We start from the raw sequence: 24,490 nt of genomic DNA on the forward strand, positions 1-24,490 counted from the left end.
GGGGGAAAACTCCATGAAGAATGGGAAAAAAAAATCAGTGAGAAATGGGGGAAAAAATCCCTGAAAAATGGGGGGAAATATCAGTGAGAAATGGGAAAAAAATGGGGAAAAAAATCATTGATAAATCGGGGGAAAAATCAGTGTGAAAGGGGGGGAAAAATCGGGATCGGGGACGTGGACCGGGACTGGGATCGGGGACCGGGACGGGGAAATGGGACAGGGACCGGGATCGCGGACGGGGACCTGGGACAGGGACCGGAACCGGGATCGGGGACGGGGACTGGAGACAGGGACCGGGACCGGGATTGGGGACTGGGACCAGGACCGTGATCGGGTTCCGGGACGGGGAACTGGGACTGGGACCAGGATCGGGGACCGGATCCGGGGACTGGGACCGGGACGCGGACTGGGGACGGGGACTGGGGACAGTGACCGGGACTGCAATCGGCACCGCCCCCCGAACCGCTCCCGGAACCGCTCCCCGGGCTACCCCGGCACGGCGACCGGGAACGCCCCCGGCACCGCCCCGGCACCGCCCCCGGTGCCGCCCCCGGCACTGCCCCGGCACCGCCCCGGGTAGCGCCCCCGGCACCGCCCCCGGGGCGGGCCGCCGAACGCACGCGATGACGCGCGGGGGGCGGGACGGCGCGGGGCGGTGACGCGCTTCATGCCAGGAGCAGGGCCGGGTGCGACGAAGACGGGAGCGGGACGGCCCGATACCGCGCGGGGCCGCGGGCCCGGCGGAGCCCGGCCCGCTGGGTAGGGGCCGCCAATGGCACCGGGGCTTCTGCTTCGGCTTCTGTCCGTGTCGGCGGGGAGGCCCCAGCCAGCGGTGCCCCTCTCCCTCGGCGACACGGGCGTGGAACTCGGCATCGGGCGCTGCATCGCCGCGGACAGCAGGGGGCGCACGGGTACCGATACTGCCATGGGGCCCGGCGCTGCTCTCCTGCTCCGCCGCCAGGCGGCGCTGCGCTGCCGTCCTGCCGCGCCTCCGGGCACGCTCGGTTTCCTCGGGACCGGCCGGGACGCGGGGACTGCCCGTGCGGACCCGGGGACCCCGGGCCCCGCCTGTCCCGCCGCTGCGGAGGCGGGGGATGCTTTATGGGACTGCTCGAGCTGGCGGTGCCGGGTCTGGGGCGTTGGGGCGCGCCTTGGGGGGCTGCGGGTGCGCTCGTTTCCTCTTCTGCATGGCCTTCTGTGTGAGCATCTCTCGTTGCGACTGCTCTTGGAGAGTCAAACCCCTCCTCCTAAGTGGTCTCAGGAGCCTGGCAGGGTGAGTTTTGTTTCACAGGGGAAAGGGCCACTGGTCGTGTCCAGAGACCTGTGCACCCAGCCAGGTTTCTGCCTGATAAAATTCCAAATGGATGAGGATTTCTCCCAGCCCCAAGCTGCCCCCACCTGTAACCCTGGCTGCCTTTGGGGTGCCCAAAGCCTCCTCTGTGCAGATCTCAGGAACCTGGGAGGGGTGAACAATGTTGCACAGGGAAAAACCCCACAGATTTTATCTCCGGGCCTGGGGCCAGGAGCAGGCATTTGCGTGCTATAATTCCAGAAGGAGCACGGTGTCTCCCAGACCCAAGCCGCATCCAGCTGTGACCCAGCTGCTCTTGGAGTGCCAAAAGCCTCCTCGTAGCTGATCTCAGGAACCCTGGAAGGGTGAGTTTGGTTTCACAGGGAAAAGGCCTCAGTTTGTGTCCAGAGATCAAATAAGGGACTCTGCTTTTCCTCTAGTTCTCCTTCCTGTTTTCACCTGGGCTAGAAGGATGGGCATGGCCTGTATTTCTCATATCAAAGTGATGTTACTAAATTTGTCCAGAAGTTCTGATTATTATTTTTATTAGTAGTAGTAATTTTCTGATAGAAAACACTCTCATTTTGCCTTTCCCACGTTGTTTCCAGGTGCTGCCCAGGATGGACATCTGTGGTCTCAGACAGTGATTCCCGAGGAGCAAGGAAAGCCTTTTCCTCACCTGCACAGTTCAGGTGGATGGGACAGAATTGGTGTGGCCTGACAAGGCAGGAAAAGCTGTCTGTGTTCTGGAGTGCCTTGAAAGCTTTCTCCGTCAGGTTTGGAAGGGGTTTCTCTTTGGGATTTCTTGTGATGCAGCACCACGGGTATCCCTTTGTGCCAAGTCCAGTGCTAAAGGATTGAAGAACTGACAAGTGGGGTCTGGGATGAAAATGCCTCTAATAAAATTAAGCAAAGAATACAATAAGAGAAATGAGCATCCTTTTAATAGTTAGGAATAAAAATGCTGGAAAAGGGCACTCTGAATTGGTGTCACTTGTCATGGATAAAACCCCAGAGTGAGGAATCAGAGCAGAAGTTGAGAGCTGGAATCCTTCTGCAGTCGACTTAATTTTCTTTTCCTCCTCTCTTTCAGGACAGGAAGAGTCACGACTCTCCTGGCATCTTTGCCAAGAGCTGTGGTGTTTGATCAGCCAAAGCCCAGAGGCTTCAGCACCAGAGGTCTGAGCCTGGAGGGCTCCTGGTGCTGCCCGTGCTGCGGGCTATGTCAGAGGATGCAGGGTTCCTCTTTGCCTCCCTGCTGGGATTAACTGCCATGGGAATGTGGGATCTGGGTGAAACTCCAGCTCTCCTGGTGTTCAGGGGAGCAAGGTCTGAGGGACTCCTCTCTGGGGATGTGCGGTGAAGGACTGAATAGCGTGGAAGGAGAGTATTTATAAACTGTATCACTGTTTCTCCCAAAATTGGGGTGGAGCACTGATGGGGGCGGTTTGGTTTGGTCTGGGCCGGTTATTCTTTGTGCAATTTTTAAATTCTCTTGTATGATTTACTGTCCGGTATCTTTCTAACAAAAGCTGACATAAATTTAGATTAAGGATTAGAACTTGGCTCCATTCATTGCAAACATTTGACAAGGCTGGAGGACTGGGGTGGTGACTGCTCTCAGGAAAGGTTACTTATTAATACTGTGTCAGATTTCCCGCAGTGACTGTCAGGCCTGCATGGCTGTGAGTTCGTGCTCTTCTCACTGGGGAAATAAGTTCAGGAAAATTAGAAATGTTAGAAAAATCCAGCCAAAAATTCCACCTCTGTACCTCCTAAGTTTTCCCAGTTTTTCCCAGCTAGGAGCTGCACAGAAGTCAGGCAGGGGAAGTGACAACAGGGAACAGCTGAAAAATTCAAAGGCACAAAGAGGAAAGGGGAAAGGTTTCAGAAAACAATTCTATGGTCTAAGAATAATTTCTGATTCCCTACTGAGAAGAACACGAACTCACAGCCATTCAGGCCTGACAGTCCCCTGCAGTGAGAGCTCAGCACACATCCACAGAGGCAAGTCCAGCATCTTAAATGAAAAAATAAAAATAAAAACCAGAAGAAAAAGGTGATTTCTTTTGCTTCAGAGTTATTTCAAGTTCTTAAAGCCCAAGCAACATTTGCTCTCGATTTTGGTTGGGTGAATCATGAGCAGTGGGCACGGGTCATGCCATTCATTGAGCAGAAAACCCGGGGTCATTTAGAGGGGACACAAGAACTGTTTGTGTAGCGACCTCGGGCTGCAGAGGGGCAGGAGAAAGGCCAAGGGAGCTCCCTGGGGCCACCAGGGCCTGTGGGGAACAGAATGGACGCTTGGATGACCAGTGGAGGTGAGGAGTGGATCTGAGTTCATCTACAGGGAAATAAGGAGGGGATACTCTGGAGTGAAAAGCTGAGGTGATGAGTTCACCCACCTGGGCACGAGTTGTGTTTGCACAAAGTGGGAACAGAGGTGAAGGTCAATCCAAAGTCGATCCTGCTTGACCTCTGAATTCCAGGATAAGTTTTACAAGCTGCCAAATGAGGGAGTAAAAATACACAAAAATGAAACCGAGAGCAATCATGAGGTTCCTGGGAGTCCATTACACTGTTGTCATAGAATTCTTAATGAGTTTTGAGCTTTTAATGACAACAATTCAGTACTTTCTTTGGATTAATCACTGTGTAGGATTTGGGGTTTATCTGGATTTTAAAGGCCTCGTGGTGGCCCTGACACTGCTCAGGAGCTGGTAGGAAAAGCAGGGTCAGAGCTCCTGGCAGGCACAGGGTGTTTTTCCCAGAGTGGACTGTGGAGGAATTGTTTGGGCCTTGGATTGTCCCTCTGGGTGATGCCAGTTGCTGTGATTTGTGTAATTCCATACATTTAACTCCCAATACTTCCCAGCCCAGGGGCTTGAGCTGACAGGGCAGCACACAGATTGTTCTCTGTGCTGTGCCCCGATTTGGGGTTGGCTGTCAGCTTTGCTAGCTCCCGTGAATTATGCCCATAGCCCCGAATTCCCTGCTCAATTCCCACTGCCATAACCTCACAGCGCCTCATGGAGTGGGGATATACTGTGGCAGGAAGCTCAGCAGCATCGGCACAGGGACAGGTGTATATTCCAAAGAATTTGCTGTTTCAAACCCTCATCCCCCAGCCCCGCCGATGTCCCTGGGGGGCACTTGACAGAGTTACCTGGATTTCAGCTGATTTCACCCCCCCGAGCTCGGGCTCCAGGTGATCTTTTCAAGCAGGAGAAGGCAGGGGCCGGAGGCGCTCGTGGCCCGTGCCGAGGCAGTCCCTGGGGCCACGAGAGGACATCTCTCCCTGCAGAATTTCAGTTCTTTCCAGAGCCTCAGCAGTGACAGAGGACAAAGAGGAAGATGAGGAGGAGGAAGAAGGGGGAGAGGGTTTGAGAGGAGGGGAAGCCCAAATCCGTGCTGTGTGCGGAGCTCCGACAGCACGCTGCAGCCCGCAGCTCAGTGTGAGCACGGGGCAGAGAAGGCGATTTCTGGGCATTCAATCACCCTGAGGCGGGCCCGGCACCGCCCCTGCAGCACCGTCCCCAGCACAGCTCGGTACCGCTCCGGGATCACCCGGCCCCGCCCCCGGTGCCGCCTGGGACCACTGGGGACCGCCCCTAAAGCACCGCCCCGGCCCCGCCCGGTCCCGTCCCCGGGACCTCCGTGCCCCGCCTCGCCAAGCCCCGGCTCCGCCCCGAGCCTGCCCGGGCTGCGCCGGCACCATCGCTGGCGGCCCCGCCCCTCTTCCCCGGGCCGAAGCGGGCTGAAGGAGATGTCCGCACGATTGGAAACGCCGCCGAAAATCGCACCCGTGGGATCGGTGTCGGCGTCGTGCGCAGGCATCCCACTAGAGCGAGCGGGCTCCTTGCTGTGCCACCCTCCTTTTGCAGCCAGAGTTAGAAGGTCGGGGAGCGACACCCGAGCCGCCATCTTGGGAGAGGCAGGCGCGCAGTACCGCGCTCTGCCCACAGGGTGGCGCTTGGGAGACAGGCAAGGGATGGAATCAAGGAGTGTCCCAATCCTTGAGGAAATCCCCCGGAATGAACGCCCCAAAAAACCCCGACCAGAACTGAGAAACCTCCTGCCTCTGTATGAGTGCAAAGGGTGTGCAAGGAGTGTGCAAATAGTGTGCATTAGCAATCGATCGGCTGGCATGAGCAATCGATCGCCGAGCTAATCGATCGGCAGGCATTAGCAATCGATCGCCGATCTAATCGATCGGCAGGCGCGATCAATCGATCGCCGATCTAATCGATCGGCAGGCATTAGCAATCGATCGCCGATCTAATCGATCGGCAGGCGCCATCAATCGATCGCCGATCTAATCGATCGGCAGGCGCGATCAATCGATCGCCGATCTAATCGATCGGCAGGCATTAGCAATCGATCGCCGATCTAATCGATCGGCAGGCGCGATCAATCGATCACCGATCTAATCGATCGGCAGGCGCGATCAATCGATCGCCGATCTAATCGATCGGCAGGCATTAGCAATCGATCGCCGATATAATCGATCGGTAGTCGTGATCAATCGATCGCCGATCTAATCCATAGGCACGCATTAGCTATCGATCGCCGATCTGATTTTTCCCGCCATTTTTCATGGATTTTTTCCCCCATTTCTTACTGATTTTTCCCCAATTTTTCATGCAGTTTTTTCCCGCAATTTTCGTGGATTTTTTCCCATATTTTCCCCATTTCTCACTGATTTTTTTCCCCCATTTCTCAATGATTTGTTTCCCCAATTTATCAAAGATTTTTTTTCCCCATTTCACCATGATGTTTCCCCCATTTCTCACTGATTTTTTCCCCCCATTTTTCCATGGATATTTCCTGATTTTCCCCCCCATTGCTCACTGATTTTTGCCCCCATTTCTCTCTGAATTTTCCCCCCATTTTCCATGCATTTTTCCCCCCATTAATCACTGATTTTTTTCCCCATTTATCACTGATATTTGCCCCCATTTCTCTCTGAATTTTTCCTTCCATTTTTCATGCATTTTTCCGCCCATTAATCACTGATTTTCTCCCCATTTATCACTGATTATTGCCCCCATTTTTCACTTATTTTTTCCCCACAGCATCGGCCACCACAGCACGAGCGACAACAGCTCGCTCTGTTCCCGCCATTGCCCATGGATTGTTTCCCTGTTTTCCATGGATTTTTTCCCCATTTCTCACTGATTCCCCCCCATTTCTCACTGAATATTCCCCCATTTTTCATCGACTTTTGCCCCATTTCTCACTGATTTTTTCCCCATTTCTCAATTATTTTTTCCCCCACTTTTCCCCGTTTCTCACTGATTTATTCCCCCATTTTTCATGGATTTTTTTTCCCCCATTTCTCACTGATTTTTTTCCCCGTTTTTCAAAGATTCCCCCCCCGTTTTTCACTGATTTTTCTCCATTTCTCACTGATTTTCCCACCATTTTTCATGTGGGTTTTTTCCATTTCTCACTGATGTTTTACCCCATTCTTATTACCATTCTCATAGCTCTATTTTATATTTATACATATTCTTATATTTGCATTATTTCTGTTATACACTAGATTTTTCATAGATATTTGCTACTTATATTTAATTTTATTTTACATGTATACCAATCTATTTCTATTCTTTATATTTTATTTTTATATTAGCTATAAAAACCGTGCCTCTACCCAAATAAAAAGCATTTAAACATTCCTTTTAGACTATATTTAGGTATTTTTTATGGTTCTGTTTTTCATGCATTCTACACCCACCCCTCCCTCTCAATGTTCTGGCACCCAGCATGACCCCCCCCCCCCCCCCCCCCCCATGCCCGACTCACCTGCTCCTCCAGCGCAGCCCGGCTCCCTTTCCCAGGGACCTTGGGATGCCCCAAACCACGTCGGAGCCCCCAGTCTCCACACCCTCCCCCTCCGTAGGGAACGGGAATGGGATGGGGAGCACACAGGACAAGAAAGGAACACAAAAGACACACTGGACAGAGAGAAGAAAAGGGCTGGAAGCTGGATATGAGGATGAAAGTGGAGCAGCAACAAACCTCAGGACTCTTGACTAGAGAGTGTGGCTGCTGAACGTCTCAAAAAAAACCCCCAGCTCCAACACAACATGCTGTGCTCACGGCTCGGCCTGGGACTCATCAGTGAACATCTCTCTCTTGCCAGGGCCATAAAGCCCCCGAGAAAACACGAGGTGAGGTTGATGTGCTCCGGCTTTGCTCCTGCTCAGCCCTAACCCCAGCCCCTGCTGCCAGTGAGCACCCTGATCTCTGAACCTCTTCTCAGCTTGTTTGTATGCTTCCAAATTCCTTCCTCTTTCTTCAAGCTTCATCTGTTTCCTGGCATTGGGAGAATGACAAGTGTTTAGCACAGCGCAATGAATACAACAGTCTCATTTTCAGAAGACACAACTGAACGAGAACCGACAGCAGCACTGCTTCGAGACAATCTGGGCACACGTTTCCCTTCCAGCAATCTGAGTGTTCTTTTGTGTCACGCCTGAAATTCTGAAAATGGTTTTTTGAGAAAAATTATCCATAACTAGAAAACAATCAAACCAAATAAATAGAACCCCCATGATATAATAACAGCCCATATACTACAACACTCCAATTCTAATATTAATAAGAAAACAGAAATTAGCTACACAGCATTACCTCAAACAAACACTACATACTGGCAAGAATCAAAGCCACCACAAAATAATTCAAAAACTACCCTATGCCTTATGCTACAGGCTAGAACGCCATCGGCAAACCTTATCAAGGTATCCTTTAAAAACAACGCCCCACCAAAAACAAAAACAACACAAAACGCCATTCAAGAACTCCCTTATCAACACCTGAATGAAAAAACATGGCATTAGATAAATAGACCATAGCCCTTATCATACACCATCTACAAACAAAATAAAGCTATACCATACATCCTCGAAAACCACCTTCAAAGCACGACATTAGAAAAAAAAACTTTCCAGAATTAAAAGCTGTATCTAACAAAAGCCGTCTGATAAAATTAACAACCAAGCCCCCACCATCAGAGCTGCCCCTACTAAACTCCCCATCGTACATATGAAAAATCAGTTTTAAAAACCTACTTCAATTCATTCTGCCTCAAATACAAAGCCATCCAGAAAGTTACCTTCACTCAAAAACAAAAGCGCACGTAGTAAATAACATTAAAAAATAAATCAGCACACTACACACCACAAGCATAAAATATTGAATTAAAACCAAAAATACCCCTATTCATTAAAGAGCCCAGCCGCAAGCTATATTTAACTATAACTTCGTGCAAACGTACACATATCATTAAAATAGATTTCTTTCAGAATACAACTGATGATCTAAAATAGTAAAATGTCCGAGAACGATATTATAATAGGATATCCTCGATCATCCTCCCGCAAATTCTCTCCACTGTATTGTCCGACACACACCAGAAAAAAAATCCAGTTTTTACTTTTTTCAGCTAACTTCTCATTTATTAGCTGAGAGGAATGTTGAATTTGTCTTTACAAATGAGCTGTGGATCAGCCTGTAGATAAGGCTAGCACTGAGAGATAAAAGAAACAATGGGATGGATTCCACTGATTGATGAATGGAAAGAGATATTTGCCTTTACAAACAAACTGCAGGGCTGCTGATAAATGAAATTGGATATCGAAAGATGAAAGAAGCAACGGGGGGAAACTATGAATTCTATATGAATTAAAAATTAAAAGGGAGGGTTATACATTAGAGGGGAATTTCAGGTATCAGGCGTTCCGGGAAGTCTGTGCCTCTCAAGTACCTCAGCCAATGGGAAAAGAGAGAGGGAAATGCGGCCGGGAAAATAGGATAAAAAGGAGGCTGCGTCCTCCAAAAATTTGAGAGATGCCAGGGGAATGTCCCATGGCCTCTCCCTTTATTCGAATAAAGCAAAAAGGACTCCTCTGTTTCCTTTTTGGACATAAACCGCTGGTGTTTGTGGATTAATTTTCCTGACATTTAGCAACATATTGTTAAAAAAAAAAAAAAAAAAAAAAGTGATCCAGAAGAGGGCAACATTGACAGCCATTCCAAGACAGGATGAACAAATGCTTTCACATTGACAGAGGATGCTGCGATGTTCTGAGAACAGAAGATAGAATAAAATAAAGGAAGGTGATGTTACAAGACAGAAAAGGGTAAAATAAAAGGAGTACCTGAGACTGGGGGGCGGGGGGGAAGAAAATGGGGAAATATTAATTGCTACACACTAGGTACAAATGCTTTTTACAAGTAATTTATGAGAAGCAAGCTAAAAGCGTCTTACTGCTGCTAGTGATATCATGCTCCAAGCTCTGCTAATAATTCCTATTTCTAGCAATAGTTAAATTGAACTCACTACATTCCAACTATTTTTCTGCTTGTTTAGATGGCAGATCCGTTTGGAACACACCTTCGTATAGCAAATTCTATGCCCAGGTAGGGACCTCTCAGTTCTTCCATAAAACATTTTCTTCTGCATTATGGCAAGCCTTTGTTTTAGCTTGACAGCTTTCTTGAAACTTAAATTTACGCATGTATCCAAAGACATTTGCAATTCCAGAAATTGGTAGGCACATAATATGGAAAGTAAATAACATTCTCGAGAGGGAGTTGCTTTGTTACTGAGGGGATGAAAAGCAAGGCTAGAGCTAGTAGAACTACCCAAGAAATTGGACTTAACGCAGCTTTTACAAGGCTCAAAGTAGCCATACCGAGATGTTTGAGCTAAAAGCCCCAGTTACCAGACTTACAGGCCTAATAGTTATCACCACACCACATTCCCTGGTTGCAGTATTTTTAACAGCAGTGCAGAACGCTACTGAAAATCATTTTTAGGTTGAATTGTTCTCTCCCCTCACTGCCTGTGTAGCTGTTAGAGGCTTCCAGGAGGCTGGGGAAGCAGACTGCTGGTTTCACTTCCAGACACGTCACTTCCATGGTCTGCTGGAGGGCACTTTGAAGCCCGTGTCCTTTTCTTGCTCTATTGTATCTGACAACTTTCCTCCCCCACGTCTGTTTTTTAGCGGGCAGCATTTTTGGAGGGCCAGTCAAAGACCTCAGGCTCCGAGAGAATTCGTCTGCTTTGCTCTGTTTATGTGTGCAACAGATGGGAGCAGCAACTAAGTCAAGTAGTAACTTCTGAGCAGCCCAGTTATCAGTAAACCAAAATATTCTTTTGTGACTCTCGCCAGACGAACATATCATCCTATCCGAGTCACACACTGCCCCTCTGGCATTTTCCAGTCAGACAAAGAATTCCTGGCCCCTTCCTTGCATGAACCTCAGCTCTCCACCTTGTTCCAGAAAGAGTTCTAGATCCAAGGCCCAGTGAGCCAGCTACCCTTTGCTGCCCTGAGCAGTATGGAAACAGCCAAGCCCCAGCCCTGCAGCCCTGCCTAACTCGCCTTTGCCTCCCAAACCTGAACCTTTTCCTTGGCTGTGGCATCCTCACTCATGCAATCCTGAAGACAAAAATCTGATTTGGCAGGTGAGGCCGTTTCTAACGCAAAAGCTTCACCAAGGTTTCTCTTCCAACTTCAGCCTTAAACAGTCCTGTCCTCCTCAGACAGCCCCCACCTCCAGCCTTTAGCTGTAAATACTTACTGTTTTATAGCTAATGCTTGCCACCCCTCAAAATTAAGTCTTTTGATATGCATTTACATCCCTCCCTAACCATGTCCTCATCACCCTTCCCAAACTCAGCCTCATCTCCAGGCCTAGAACCTCTCCCTAGGTGAGGGACTGTCCTCGGGTAGGAGTGCTGACAGACCTGTGCATGAGCCCAGCTGCATAGCCCGTGCTAATCCCAGCCCAGCTCTAGCCTTTAAACCCACTGGGGCTTTGGTACTGGAGGCCCAGTTACAGTAACCCCTGTGGCCGTTCCGCTTCCAGGCCATCTGTGAGTTGTGATCCCCCACCCTACACCACTTTGGTGAGAAATGCATTCCTTTCTTACAATAAAGTTTTCATTTTATGTCTAAATTAAAGCATTCAGAGAAAACGTGTAGCAATTATATCAAGACAGACATGACAGGCACCAACATGAGTCTTTCATTACACACTTTTCATGCCGTCTCTCCACAGATTTCTTTGAGGCAACTCTGACTCCTTTTCTCACAGGCAGCTCCACACAGCACCGACTCCTCCTCTCCTCTGTACGACTGGCTAAACCCCAGCCTGTCCCTTCCCCAGCCACCTGAGCCTGTCTGTCCCACACACAGCATCCTCTCACCTTGTCCATCCCTTGCACGGCCACGTGTCCCTTCCTCCTCGCAGCACAGCCAGCAGGCTCCAGCCCACACTGCAGCAGGCTCTGCACCTCCAGCTGGAGCTGTGCTTAGTGAAACTGGCAGCCAGCTGACCCACGCTTTTATAACAACCAGCCTCACTGGGCAGGCAAGGCTGTTTCCACTCCTTGCTAATCAGTACAGCTGTAACTCGTTGGCAGCTAGTGCCTTCTGCACTATCCTTACAAACTATTCTCCTACAGAAATGGACCGGAATTCCGCGGGGATTTTCCGGGGATTCCGGGGGGATTTTCTCGGGAATTCCGGGGGGATTTTGTCGGGGATTCCGGGGGGATTTTCTGGGGGATTCCGGGGGGATTTTATCGGGGATTCCTGGGGGATATTCCCGGGGATTCCGGGGGGATTTTATCGGGGATTCTGGGCATATTTTCTCGCGGATTCCGGGGGGATTTTCTCAGGGATTCCGGGGAGATTTTATCGGGGATTCCGGGGGGATTTTTTCCGGGAAATGCGGGGGGCTTTTTCCCCGCGATTCCAGGGGGATTTTCCAGGGGATTCCAGGGGGATTTTATCGGGGATACCTGGGGGATTTTCCAGGGGATTCCTGGGGGATTTTCCCGGGGATTCCGGGGGGATTTTCACTGGGATTCCGGGGCGATTTTCTCAGGGAATTCCGGGGGATTTTCTCGGGAATTCCGGGGGGATTTTCCCGAGTATTCCGGGGGGATTTTTTCGGGGAGTCCGGGGGGATTTTCCCGGGGATTCCGAGGGGATATTCCCGGGGAATTCCGGGGGGATTTTCTCCGGGATTCCGGGGGGATTTTCCAGGGGTTTCAGCGAGGAATTTCCCGGGGAATTCCCGGTGGATTTTCCAGGGGATTCCGGGTGGATTTTCTCGGGGATTCCGGGGGGATTTTCCCGAGTATTCCGGGGGGAATTTTTCGGGGAGTCCGGAGGGATTTTCCCGGGGTATCCGGGGTGATTTTACGAGGAATTCCGGGGGGATTTTCCCGAGTGTTCCGGGGGGATTTCCTCGGGGATTACGGGATGATTTTCTCGGGCAATTCCGGGGGATGTTCTCGGGTATTCCGGGGCCATTATCTCGGTGATTCCGGGGAGATTTTCTCGGGGATTCCGAGATTATTTTCCCGGGGAATTCATGGGGATTTTCCCGGGGATTCCGGGGGGATATTCGCGGGGATTCCGGGGGATTTTCTCGGAGATTCCGGGGGGATTTTCATGGGGATTCCGGGGTATTTTCTCCTGGATTCCGGGGAATTTTCCGTGGATTCCTGGGGGATTTTGCCGAGTATTTCGGGAGAATTTTCTCGGGGATTCCGGGGTGATTTTCCCGGGAAATTCCGGGGGATTTTCTCGGGGATTCCGGGGGATTTTTTCGGGGAGTCCGGAGGGATTTTCCCGGGGATTCCGGGGGGATTTTACGAGGAATTCCGGGGGGGTTTTCTCGGCGATACCGGGGGGATATTCTCGGGGATTCCGGGATGATTTTCCCGGGGAATTCCAGGGGATTATTCCGGCGATTCCGGGGGGATTTTCTCGGGGATTCCGGGGGGATTATCCCGGGGAATTCTAGGGGATTTTCTCGGGGATTCCGGGGGGATTTTCTCGGGGATTCCGGGGGGATTTTCTCGGGGAGTCCGGGGAGATTTGCCCGGGGATTCCGAGGGATTTTCAGGGGAATCCGGGGGGATTTTCTCGGGGATTCAGGGGGGTTTTTCTCGGGGATTCAGGGGAGATTTTCCAGGGGATTCCGGGGGGATTTTCTCGCGTATTCCCGGGGCATTTTCCTGGAGATTCCAGGGGGATTTTATCGGGGATTCCGGGGGGATTATCCAGGGGATTCCGGGGGGTTTTTCCAGGGGATTCCGGGCATATTTTCCCGAGTATTACGGGCGAATTTTCTCGGGGATTCCGGGGAGATTTTCTTGGGGATTCCGGGGGGGCTTTCACAGGGATTTCTGGGGGATTTTCGCGTGGATTCCGGGGGGATTTTCTCGCGGATTCCGGGGGCTATTTTCCCGGGGATTCCGGGGGAAATTTCTCGGGGAGTCCGGGGGGATTTTCTAGGGGAATTCCGGGGGATTTTCTCGGGGATTCTGGGGGGATTTTCCCGGCGATTCCGGGTTGATTTTCCCGGGGACTCCGGGGGATTTTCTCGGGGATTTCTGGAGGATTTTCCCGGGGATTCCGGGCGGATTTTCTCGTGGATTCCGGGAGGATTTTCTCGTGGATTCCGGGAGGATTTTCCCGGGGAATTCCGAGGGATTTTCAGGGGAATCCGGGGGGATTTTCTCGGGGATTCCGGGGGGATTTTCTCGGGGATTCAGGGGGGATTTTCTCGGGGATTCCGGGGAGATTTTCTCACGTATTCCCGGGGCATTTTCCTGGAGATTCCAGGGGGATTTTATCGGGGATTCCGGGGGGATTATCCAGGGGATTCCGGGGGGATATTGCAGAGTATTCCGGGGGGATTTTCTGGGGGATTCCGGGGGGATTTTCCCGGCGAATTCCGGGGGGATTTTCTCGGGGATTCCTAGGGGATTTTCCAGGGGATTCCGGGGTCATTATCCCGGGGATTTTCCTGGGGGATTTTCCCGGGGATTCCGGGGGATTTTCTCGGGGATTCCGGGGGAATCTTCCAGGGGATTCTGGGCGGATTTTCTCGGGGATTCCGGGGAGATTATCCCGGGGATTTCGGGGAGATTTTCTGGGGGATTCCTGGGGGATTTTCTCGGGGATAGCGGACGGATTATCACGGGGATTCCGGGATGAGTTTCTCGGGGAATTCAGGAGGATTTTCCAGGGGATTCCGGGGGGATTTTCCCGGGGAATTCCGGGGGATTTTCTCGGGGATTCCGGGGGGTTTTTCCCGGGGATTCCCGGGGATTTTCTCTCGGATTTTTTCCCCAATTTTTCAAGCATTTTTTCCCGCAATTTTCCTGGATTTTTCCCAAATTTTCCCCATTTCTCACTGATTATTTTCCCCATTTCTCAATGATTTTTGCCCCAATTTATCAAAGATTTTTTTTCCCCATTTCTCACTGATGTTTTTCCCCATTTTCCCCCCATTTCTCACTGATTTTTATCCCCCATTTTTCAATGATTTTTCCCCATTTCTCTCTGATTTTTGCCCCATTTCACCATGATGTTTTCCCCATTTCTCACTGATTTTTCCGTTGATTTTTCATGGATTTTTCCACCCATTTTTCGTGGATTTTTTTCCCATTTTTCCCCATTTCTCACTGATTTTTTCCCCCATTTATCACTCCTTTTTCCCCATTTTTCCCCATTTCTCACTGATTTTTTCCGCCATTTTTCATTGATTTTTTCCGCCATTTTTCATGGATGTTTCCCCCAATTTTCATGGATATTTCCTGATTTCCCCCCCCATTTCTCACTGATATTTGCCCCCATTTCTCTCTGAATTATTCCCCCCATTTTTCATGCATTTTCCCGCCCATTAATCACTGATTTTTCCCCATTTCTCACCGACTTTTCCCCCCATTTCTCACTGATTTTTATCCCCCACTTCTGACTGATTTTTCCCAATTTTTCGTTGATCTTTTTCCCCATTCCTCACCGATTTTTCCCCCATTTCTCTCTGATTTTTCCATCATTTTTCATGGTTTTTCCCCCCATTTCTCACTGATTTTACCCCCTTTCTCACTGATTTTATTAATGTTTGTATTTCTATTTCTATTTCTATTTTTATTTATTATTATTGTTTTGCATGTTTATGTTTATGTTTATGTTTATGTTTATGTTTATGTTTATGTTTATATCTATGCAGGTTAACGTTTGTGCATGTTTATGTCTATGTTTATATTTATGCATATTTATTTTTATGCCGGCGAACGCGGGCAGGCGTTTTATGTAAACGCCTATCCGCCGGGGTCCTAGAGAGGCCGCCATCTTGAGCGTGTCGGGACTCTCAAAATGGCGGCTCGGGCGGCACCCCGCCTGACCTGCCAAAAATGGCGGCAGAAAGGGCGGGAAAAAATCAGGACCCCGGTGTGTAGGCATAAGATGCCTGATTACATCGCCGACGCCGATCCGCTCGCCGACAATTTTCCCGGATGTTTCAGAGCGTGCCGACAACGGCCGCGCGGTCCCCGGTGCCGCGGGCGTGAGGGCGCCGGCGGGCGCGGGCAGGCGTTTTATGTAAACGCCTATCCGCCGGGGTCCTAGAGAGGCCGCCATCTTGAGTGTGTCCGCACTCTCAAAATGGCGGCTCGGGAGGCACTCCGCCTGACCTGCCAAAAATGGCGGCAGAAAGGGCGGGAAAAAATCAGGACCCCGGTGTGTAGGCATAAGATGCCTGATTACATCGCCGACGCCGATCCGCTCGCCGACAATTTTCCCGGACGTTTCAGAGCGTGCCGACAACGGCCGCGCGGTTCCCGGTGCCGCGGGCGTGAGGGCGCCGGCGGGCGCGGGCAGGCGTTTTATGTAAACGCCTATCCGCCGGGGTCCTAGAGAGGCCGCCATCTTGAGCGCTGCCGCAGGGCTGGGTCCCGGCCCGCGGGCCCTTCCGCCATCCTGAGAGGGGCACGGTGCAGTACCCGCCTGTGTCCACACGGCGGCAGCACTGCCGCCCAACTCAGCCCGGCACTGCCGCCCTGTCAGGGACAGACAGAGAAGGGAGAGAGTTCCAAGCACCAGAGTCCCCACCCGTCATAAAATCCTCTCAATGAACGCCCCAAAAAAACCCCGACCCAAACTAAAAATGCCCTGCCTCTGACCAAACGAAAAAAAAACCTTTTATATATATAAAGCATCTATTTTTTAATATTTAATTTCTAGTCATAATCTATACATATTTCATATATTCAATTTAATTGCTATTCTATTTATCATATATACAATATTATTTTATTATTCATTATATACATAGATTTATATTACTAATGTTATTTCTATTTTATCTATATCCATCTATATTTGGAGGTTCATAGTTTTTAATATTATTTCTTTAAAAGCTCTGCCTCTAACCAAATAGAAACAAAAAACTCGATTATTTTAAATTATATTTGAATATATTTTTCTATTTAGTTTTCATATTTATATCTGTAGATTTATATGTCTATATTGTGTATTCTATATTTATATACTATTTAATGTAGTTTTTACTAGTATATTAATATACTAGATGCTATTTACATTCTATTATAACATACTATTTAATATAACATATTAAAATCGATAAATTATTTATATTACATACTACATACATGTATTTTATATTTATATTTATTTCTATATATTTATACTTACATATATATATGCATATATAGTTATAATAATTTTATGTCAGTATCTATTTTTGCATATTTGTATATTTTTGCCTATATTATTTTCAAAAAACCCTCCTCTAACCAAATAAAAACCAATAAAACATTCCTTTTAAAGTCTGAATATTTATATATTTCTATTTTCATAACATAATATAATGTAATGTAATATATTTATATATTGGTTTCTTATATTTGCTTCTATATTTTTATTCTTTATCTTTTCTATTTACAGTATCTATAAAAAAACCCTACCTCTATCCAAACACAAGCCAATAAAACATTCCTTTTAGACTATATTTAGCTATTTTTTAAGGTTCTGTTTTTCATGCATTCTACACCCACCCCTCCCTCTCAATGTTCTGGCACCCACCATGACCCCCCCCCATGCCCGACTCACCTGCTCCTCCAGCGCAGCCCGGCTCCCTCTCCCAGGGACCTTGGGGTGCCCCAAACCACGTCGGAGCCCCCCTCAGCCTTTTTTCCTCACCCCAAAGAAGGCACAGAACGACTCCTTTAATGAAGTTGTTTTAACAATTGTAAGGCTAGAGCTTTTGGTATCCACTGCTTGCCATCCCTTGTAAACCAATTTTTTTCTTCTTTCTTCTGCAGCTTAATAAACCTCTTTTTTTCCCCATAGTTTTCCAAATGCATGTATTACCGCATATGCATATTTAGAATCAGTAAATATATTTAATGTCTTGTCCTGCTATAATTCACAGGCTCTCACAAGCGTGTGCAGCTCGGCTGTCTGAGCTGACCAGGTGGCTGGTAACCTCCCCCCTTCCTTTAATTGCTTTCCATTCACGATAGAGTATCCTGTAAATCATGAAGAATGGGGGGAAAAAATCAGTGAGAAATGGGGAAAAAAATCCCTGAAGAATGGGGGGAAAAATCAGTGAGAAATGGGGAAAAGTGGGGAAAAAATCCGTTAGAAATGGGTGGGGAAATTCCATGAAAAATGGCGAAAGAAATCAGTGAGAAATGGGGAAAAATGGGTAAAAAATCAGTGCGAAATGGGGGGGGGGGGGGGGGGGAATCAATGAGAAATCGGGGAAAAACATAAGTAAGAAACGGGGGGGAAAAGTCCATGAAAAATGGGGAAAAATCAGTGGGAAATGGGGATAAATCTGGAAAAAATCCATGAAAAATGGGGGAAAATATCAGTGAGAAATGGGGGAAAATGGGGAAAAAGTCAGTGAGAAATGGGGAAAAATCAGTGAAAAACGGGGGGAAAACTCCATGAAGAATGGGGAAAAAAATCAGTGAGAAATGGGGAAAAAAATCCCTGAAAAATGGGGGAAAATATCAGTGAGAAATGGGAAAAAATGGGGAAAAAAATCATTGATAAATCGGGGGAAAAATCAGTGTGAAAGGGGGGGGGAAAATCGGGATCGGGGACGTGGACCGGGACTGGGATCGGGGACCGGGACGGGGAAATGGGACAGGGACCGGGATCGCGGACGGGGACCTGGGACAGGGACCGGAACCGGGATCGGGGACGGGGACTGGAGACAGGGACCGGGACCGGGATTGGGGACTGGGACCAGGACCGTGATCGGGTTCCCGGACGGGGAACTGGGACTGGGACCAGGATCGGGGACCGGAACCGGGGACTGGGACCGGGACCAGGACTGGGGACGGGGACTGGGGACAGTGACCGGGACTGCAATCGGCACCGCCCCCCGAACCGCTCCCGGAACCGCTCCCCGGGCTACCCCGGCACGGCGACCGGGAACGCCCCCGGCACCGCCCCGGCACCGCCCCCGGTGCCGCCCCCGGCACTGCCCCGGCACCGCCCCGGGTAGCGCCCCCGGCACCGCCCCCGGGGCGGGCCGCCGAACGCACGCGATGACGCGCGGGGGGCGGGACGGCGCGGGGCGGTGACGCGCTTCATGCCAGGAGCAGGGCCGGGTGCGACGAAGACGGGAGCGGGCCGACCCGATACCGCGCGGGGCCGCGGGCCCGGCGGAGCCCGGCCCGCTGGGTAGGGGCCGCCAATGGCACCGGGGCTTCTGCTTCGGCTTCTGTCCGTGTCGGCGGGGAGGCCCCAGCCAGCGGTGCCCCTCTCCCTCGGCGACACGGGCGTGGAACTCGGCATCGGGCGCTGCATCGCCGCGGACAGCAGGGGGCGCACGGGTACCGATACTGCCATGGGGCCCGGCGCTGCTCTCCTGCTCCGCCGCCAGGCGGCGCTGCGCTGCCGTCCTGCCGCGCCTCCGGGCACGCTCGGTTTCCTCGGGACCCCGGGCCCCGCCTGTCCCGCCGCTGCGGAGGCGGGGGATGCTTTATGGGACTGCCCGAGCTGGCAGTGCCGGGTCTGGGGCGTTGGGGCGCGCCTTGGGGGGCTGCGGGTGCGCTCGTTTCCTCTTCTGCATGGCCTTCTGTGTGAGCATCTCTCGTTGCGACTGCTCTTGGAGAGTCAAACCCCTCCTCCTAAGTGGTCTCAGGAGCCTGGCAGGGTGAGTTTTGTTTCACAGGGGAAAGGGCCACTGGTCGTGTCCAGAGACCTGTGCACCCAGCCAGGTTTCTGCCTGATAAAATTCCAAATGGATGAGGATTTCTCCCAGCCCCAAGCTGCCCCCACCTGTAACCCTGGCTGCCTTTGGGGTGCCCAAAGCCTCCTCTGTGCAGATCTCAGGAACCTGGGAGGGGTGAACAATGTTGCACAGGGAAAAACCCCACAGATTTTATCTCCGGGCCTGGGGCCAGGAGCAGGCATTTGCGTGCTATAATTCCAGAAGGAGCACGGTGTCTCCCAGACCCAAGCCGCATCCAGCTGTGACCCAGCTGCTCTTGGAGTGCCAAAAGCCTCCTCGTAGCTGATCTCAGGAACCCTGGAAGGGTGAGTTTGGTTTCACAGGGAAAAGGCCTCAGTTTGTGTCCAGAGATCAAATAAGGGACTCTGCTTTTCCTCTAGTTCTCCTTCCTGTTTTCACCTGGGCTAGAAGGATGGGCATGGCCTGTATTTCTCATATCAAAGTGATGTTACTAAATTTGTCCAGAAGTTCTGATTATTATTTTTATTAGTAGTAGTAATTTTCTGATAGAAAACACTCTCATTTTGCCTTTCCCACGTTGTTTCCAGGTGCTGCCCAGGATGGACATCTGTGGTCTCAGACAGTGATTCCCGAGGAGCAAGGAAAGCCTTTTCCTCACCTGCACAGTTCAGGTGGATGGGACAGAATTGGTGTGGCCTGACAAGGCAGGAAAAGCTGTCTGTGTTCTGGAGTGCCTTGAAAGCTTTCTCCATCAGGTTTGGAAGGGGTTTCTCTTTGGGATTTCTTGTGATGCAGCACCACGGGTATCCCTTTGTGCCAAGTCCAGTGCTAAAGGATTGAAGAACTGACAAGTGGGGTCTGGGATGAAAATGCCTCTAATAAAATTAAGCAAAGAATACAATAAGAGAAATGAGCATCCTTTTAATAGTTAGGAATAAAAATGCTGGAAAAGGGCACTCTGAATTGGTGTCACTTGTCATGGATAAAACCCCAGAGTGAGGAATCAGAGCAGAAGTTGAGAGCTGGAATCCTTCTGCAGTCGACTTAATTTTCTTTTCCTCCTCTCTTTCAGGACAGGAAGAATCACGACTCTCCTGGCATCTTTGCCAAGAGCTGTGGTGTTTGATCAGCCAAAGCCCAGAGGCTTCAGCACCAGAGGTCTGAGCCTGGAGGGCTCCTGGTGCTGCCCGTGCTGTGGGCTATGTCAGAGGATGCAGGGTTCCTCTTTGCCTCCCTGCTGGGATTAACTGCCATGGGAATGTGGGATCTGGTGAAACTCCAGCTCTCCTGGTGTTCAGGGGAGCAAGGTCTGAGCGACTCCTCTCTGGGGATGTGCGGTGAAGGACTGAATAGTGTGGAAGGAGAGTATTTATAAACTGTATCACTGTTTCTCCCAAAATTGGGGTGGAGCGGTGATGGGGGCGGTTGGGTTTGGTCTGGGCCGGTTATTCTTTGTGCAATTTTTAAATTCTCTTGTATGATTTACTGTCCGGTATCTTTCTAACAAAAGCTGACATAAATTTAGATTAAGGATTAGAACTTGGCTCCATTCATTGCAAACATTTGACAAGGCTGGAGGACTGGGGTGGTGACTGCTCTCAGGAAAGGTTACTTATTAATACTGTGTCAGATTTCCCGCAGTGACTGTCAGGCCTGCATGGCTGTGAGTTCGTGCTCTTCTCACTGGGGAAATAAGTTCAGGAAAATTAGAAATGTTAGGAAAATCCAGCCAAAAATTCCACCTCTGTACCCCCTAAGTTTTCCCAGTTTTTCCCAGCTAGGAGCTGCACAGAAGTCAGGCAGGGGAAGTGACAACAGGGAACAGCTGAAAAATTCAAAGGCACAAAGAGGAAAGGGGAAAGGTTTCAGAAAACAATTCTATGGTCTAAGAATAATTTCTGATTCCCTACTGAGAAGAACACGAACTCACAGCCATTCAGGCCTGACAGTCCCCTGCAGTGAGAGCTCAGCACACATCCACAGAGGCAAGTCCAGCATCTTAAATGAAAAAATAAAAATAAAAACCAGAAGAAAAAGGTGATTTCTTTTGCTTCAGAGTTATTTCAAGTTCTTAAAGCCCAAGCAACATTTGCTCTTGATTTTGGTTGGGTGAATCATGAGCAGTGGGCACGGGTCATGCCATTCATTGAGCAGAAAACCCGGGGTCATTTAGAGGGGACACAAGAACTGTTTGTGTAGCGACCTCGGGCTGCAGAGGGGCAGGAGAAAGGCCAAGGGAGCTCCCTGGGGCCACCAGGGCCTGTGGGGAACAGAATGGACGCTTGGATGACCAGTGGAGGTGAGGAGTGGATCTGAGTTCATCTACAGGGAAATAAGGAGGGGATACTCTGGAGTGAAAGCTGAGGTGATGAGTTCACCACCTGGGCACGAGTTGTGTTTGCACAAAGTGGGAACAGAGGTGAAGGTCAATCCAAAGTCGATCCTGCTTGACCTCTGAATTCCAGGATAAGTTTTACAAGCTGCCAAATGAGGGAGTAAAAATACACAAAAATGAAACCGAGAGCATTCATGAGGTTCCTGGGAGTCCATTACACTGTTGTCATAGAATTCTTAATGAGTTTTGAGCTTTTAATGACAACAATTCAGTACTTTCTTTGGATTATTCACTGTGTAGGATTTGGGGTTTATCTGGATTTTAAAGGCGTCGTGGTGGCCCTGACACTGCTCAGGAGCTGGTAGGAAAAGCAGGGTCAGAGCTCCTGGCAGGCACAGGGTGTTTTTCCCAGAGTGGACTGTGGAGGAATTGTTTGGGCCTTGGATTGTCCCTCTGGGTGATGCCAGTTGCTGTGATTTGTGTAATTCCATACATTTAACTCCCAATACTTCCCAGCCCAGGAGCTTGAGCTGACAGGGCAGCACACAGATTGTTCTCTGTGCTGTGCCCCGATTTGGGGTTGGCTGTCAGCTTTGCTAGCTCCCGTGAATTATGCCCATAGCCCGAATTCCCTGCTCAATTCCCACTGCCATAACCTCACAGCGCCTCATGGAGTGGGGATATACTGTGGCAGGAAGCTCAGCAGCATCGGCACAGGGACAGGTGTATATTCCAAAGAATTTGCTGTTTCAAACCCTCATCCCCCAGCCCCGCCGATGTCCCTGGGGGGCACTTGACAGAGTTACCTGGATTTCAGCTGATTTCACCCCCCGAGCTCGGGCTCCAGGTGATCTTTTCAAGCAGGAGAAGGCAGGGGGCGGAGGCGCTCCTGGCCCGTGCCGAGGCAGTCCCTGGGGCCACGAGAGGACATGTCTCCCTGCAGAATTTCAGTTCTTTCCAGAGCCTCAGCAGTGACAGAGGAAAAAGAGGAAGATGAGGAGGAGGAAGAAGGGGGAGAGGGTTTGAGAGGAGGGGAAGCCCAAATCCGTGCTGTGTGCGGAGCTCCGACAGCACGCTGCAGCCCGCAGCTCAGTGTGAGCACGGGGCAGAGGAGGCGATTTCTGGGCATTCAATCACCCTGAGCGGGCCCGGCACCGCCCCTGCAGCACCGTCCCCAGCACAGCTCGGTACCGCTCCGGGATCACCCGGCCCCGCCCCCGGTCCCGCCTGGGACCACTGGGGACCGCCCCTAAAGCACCGCCCCGGCCCCGCCCGGTCCCGTCCCCGGGACCTCCGTGCCCCGCCTCGCCAAGCCCCGGCTCCGCCCCGAGCCTGCCCGGGCTGCGCCGGCACCATCGCTGGCGGCCCCGCCCCTCTTCCCCGGGCCGAAGCGGGCTGAAGGAGATGTCCGCACGATTGGAAACGCCGCCGAAAATCGCACCCGTGGGATCGGTGTCGGCGTCGTGCGCAGGCATCCCACTAGAGCGAGCGGGCTCCTTGCTGTGCCACCCTTCTTTTGCAGCCAGAGTTAGAAGGTCGGGGAGCGACACCCGAGCCGCCATCTTGGGAGAGGCACGCGCGCAGTACCGCGCTCTGCCCACAGGGTGGCGCTTGGGAGACAGGCAAGGGATGGAATCAAGGAGTGTCCCAATCCTTGAGGAAATCCCCCGGAATGAACGCCCCAAAAAACCCCGACCAGAACTGAGAAACCTCCTGCCTCTGTACGAGTGCAAAGGGTGTGCAAGGAGTGTGCAAATAGTGTGCATTAGCAATCGATCGGCAGGCATTGGAAAGCGATCGCCGATCTAATCGATCGGCAGGCGCGATCAATCGATCGCCGATCTAATCGATCGGCAGGCATTAGCAATCGATCGCCGATCTAATCGATCGGCAGGCGCGATCAATCGATCGCCGATCTAATCGATCGGCAGGCATTAGCAATCGATCGCCGATCTAATCGATCGGCAGGCGCGATCAATCGATCGCCGATCTAATCGATCGGCAGGCATTAGCAATCGATCGCCGATCTAATCGATCGGCAGGCGCGATCAATCGATCGCCGATCTAATCGATCGGCAGGCATTAGCAATCGATCGCCGATCTAATCGATCGGCAGGCGCCATCAATCGATCGCCGATCTAATCGATCGGCAGGCATTAGCAATCGATCGCCGATCTAATCGATCGGCAGGCGCGATCAATCGATCGCCGATCTAATCGATCGGCAGGCATTAGCAATCGGTCGCCGATCTAATCGATCGGTAGTCGTGATCAATCGATCGCCGATCTAATCGATCGGCACGCATTAGCTATCGATCGCCGATCTGATTTTTCCCGCCATTTTTCATGGATTTTTTTCCCCCATTTCTTACTGATTTTTCCCCAATTTTTCATGCATTTTTTCCCGCAATTTTCGTGGATATTTTCCCATATTTTCCCCATTTCTCACTGATTTTTTTCCCCCATTTCTCAATGATTTGTTTCCCCAATTTATCAAAGATTTTTTTTCCCCATTTCACCATGATGTTTCCCCCATTTCTCACTGATTTTTTCCCCCATTTCTCACTGATTTTTTCCCCCCATTTTTCCATGGATATTTCCCGATTTTCCCCCCCATTGCTCACTGATTTTTGCCCCCATTTCTCTCTGAATTTTCCCCCCATTTTCCATGCATTTTTCCCCCCATTAATCACTGATTTTTTTCCCCATTTATCACTGATATTTGCCCCCATTTCTCTCTGAATTTTTCCTTCCATTTTTCATGCATTTTTCCGCCCATTAATCACTGATTTTCTCCCCATTTATCACTGA

General features: G+C 50.5%; 4 long non-coding RNA genes across 4 annotated transcripts; 2 read left to right on the forward strand and 2 right to left on the reverse strand.

Moving 5' to 3' along the window:
• The first annotated feature begins 723 nt into the window (after window positions 1–723).
• LOC148217763 (uncharacterized) lies at window positions 724–2,852 on the forward strand. Its single transcript, XR_015800770.1, has 2 exons — window positions 724–2,067; window positions 2,385–2,852. It is a non-coding gene; the product is annotated as an uncharacterized LOC148217763 (long non-coding RNA).
• Window positions 1,820–4,739, reverse strand: LOC148217764 (uncharacterized). Its single transcript, XR_015800771.1, has 2 exons — window positions 4,458–4,739; window positions 1,820–3,795 (listed from the first exon to the last, which is right to left on the reverse strand). It is a non-coding gene; the product is annotated as an uncharacterized LOC148217764 (long non-coding RNA).
• A 15,113-nt stretch (window positions 4,740–19,852) lies between these two features.
• LOC148217765 (uncharacterized) lies at window positions 19,853–22,817 on the reverse strand. The gene is made up of 3 exons (XR_015800773.1): window positions 22,487–22,817; window positions 21,727–21,825; window positions 19,853–20,220 (listed from the first exon to the last, which is right to left on the reverse strand). It is a non-coding gene; the product is annotated as an uncharacterized LOC148217765 (long non-coding RNA).
• On the forward strand, window positions 19,962–21,384 carry LOC148217766 (uncharacterized). The gene is made up of 2 exons (XR_015800772.1): window positions 19,962–20,100; window positions 20,418–21,384. It is a non-coding gene; the product is annotated as an uncharacterized LOC148217766 (long non-coding RNA).
• Window positions 22,818–24,490: the final 1,673 nt, after the last annotated feature.

Source organism: Sturnus vulgaris, unplaced genomic scaffold (assembly GCF_052056855.1).
Source record: "Sturnus vulgaris isolate bStuVul1 unplaced genomic scaffold, bStuVul1.hap1 Scaffold_302, whole genome shotgun sequence".
NCBI lineage: Eukaryota > Metazoa > Chordata > Aves > Passeriformes > Sturnidae > Sturnus > Sturnus vulgaris.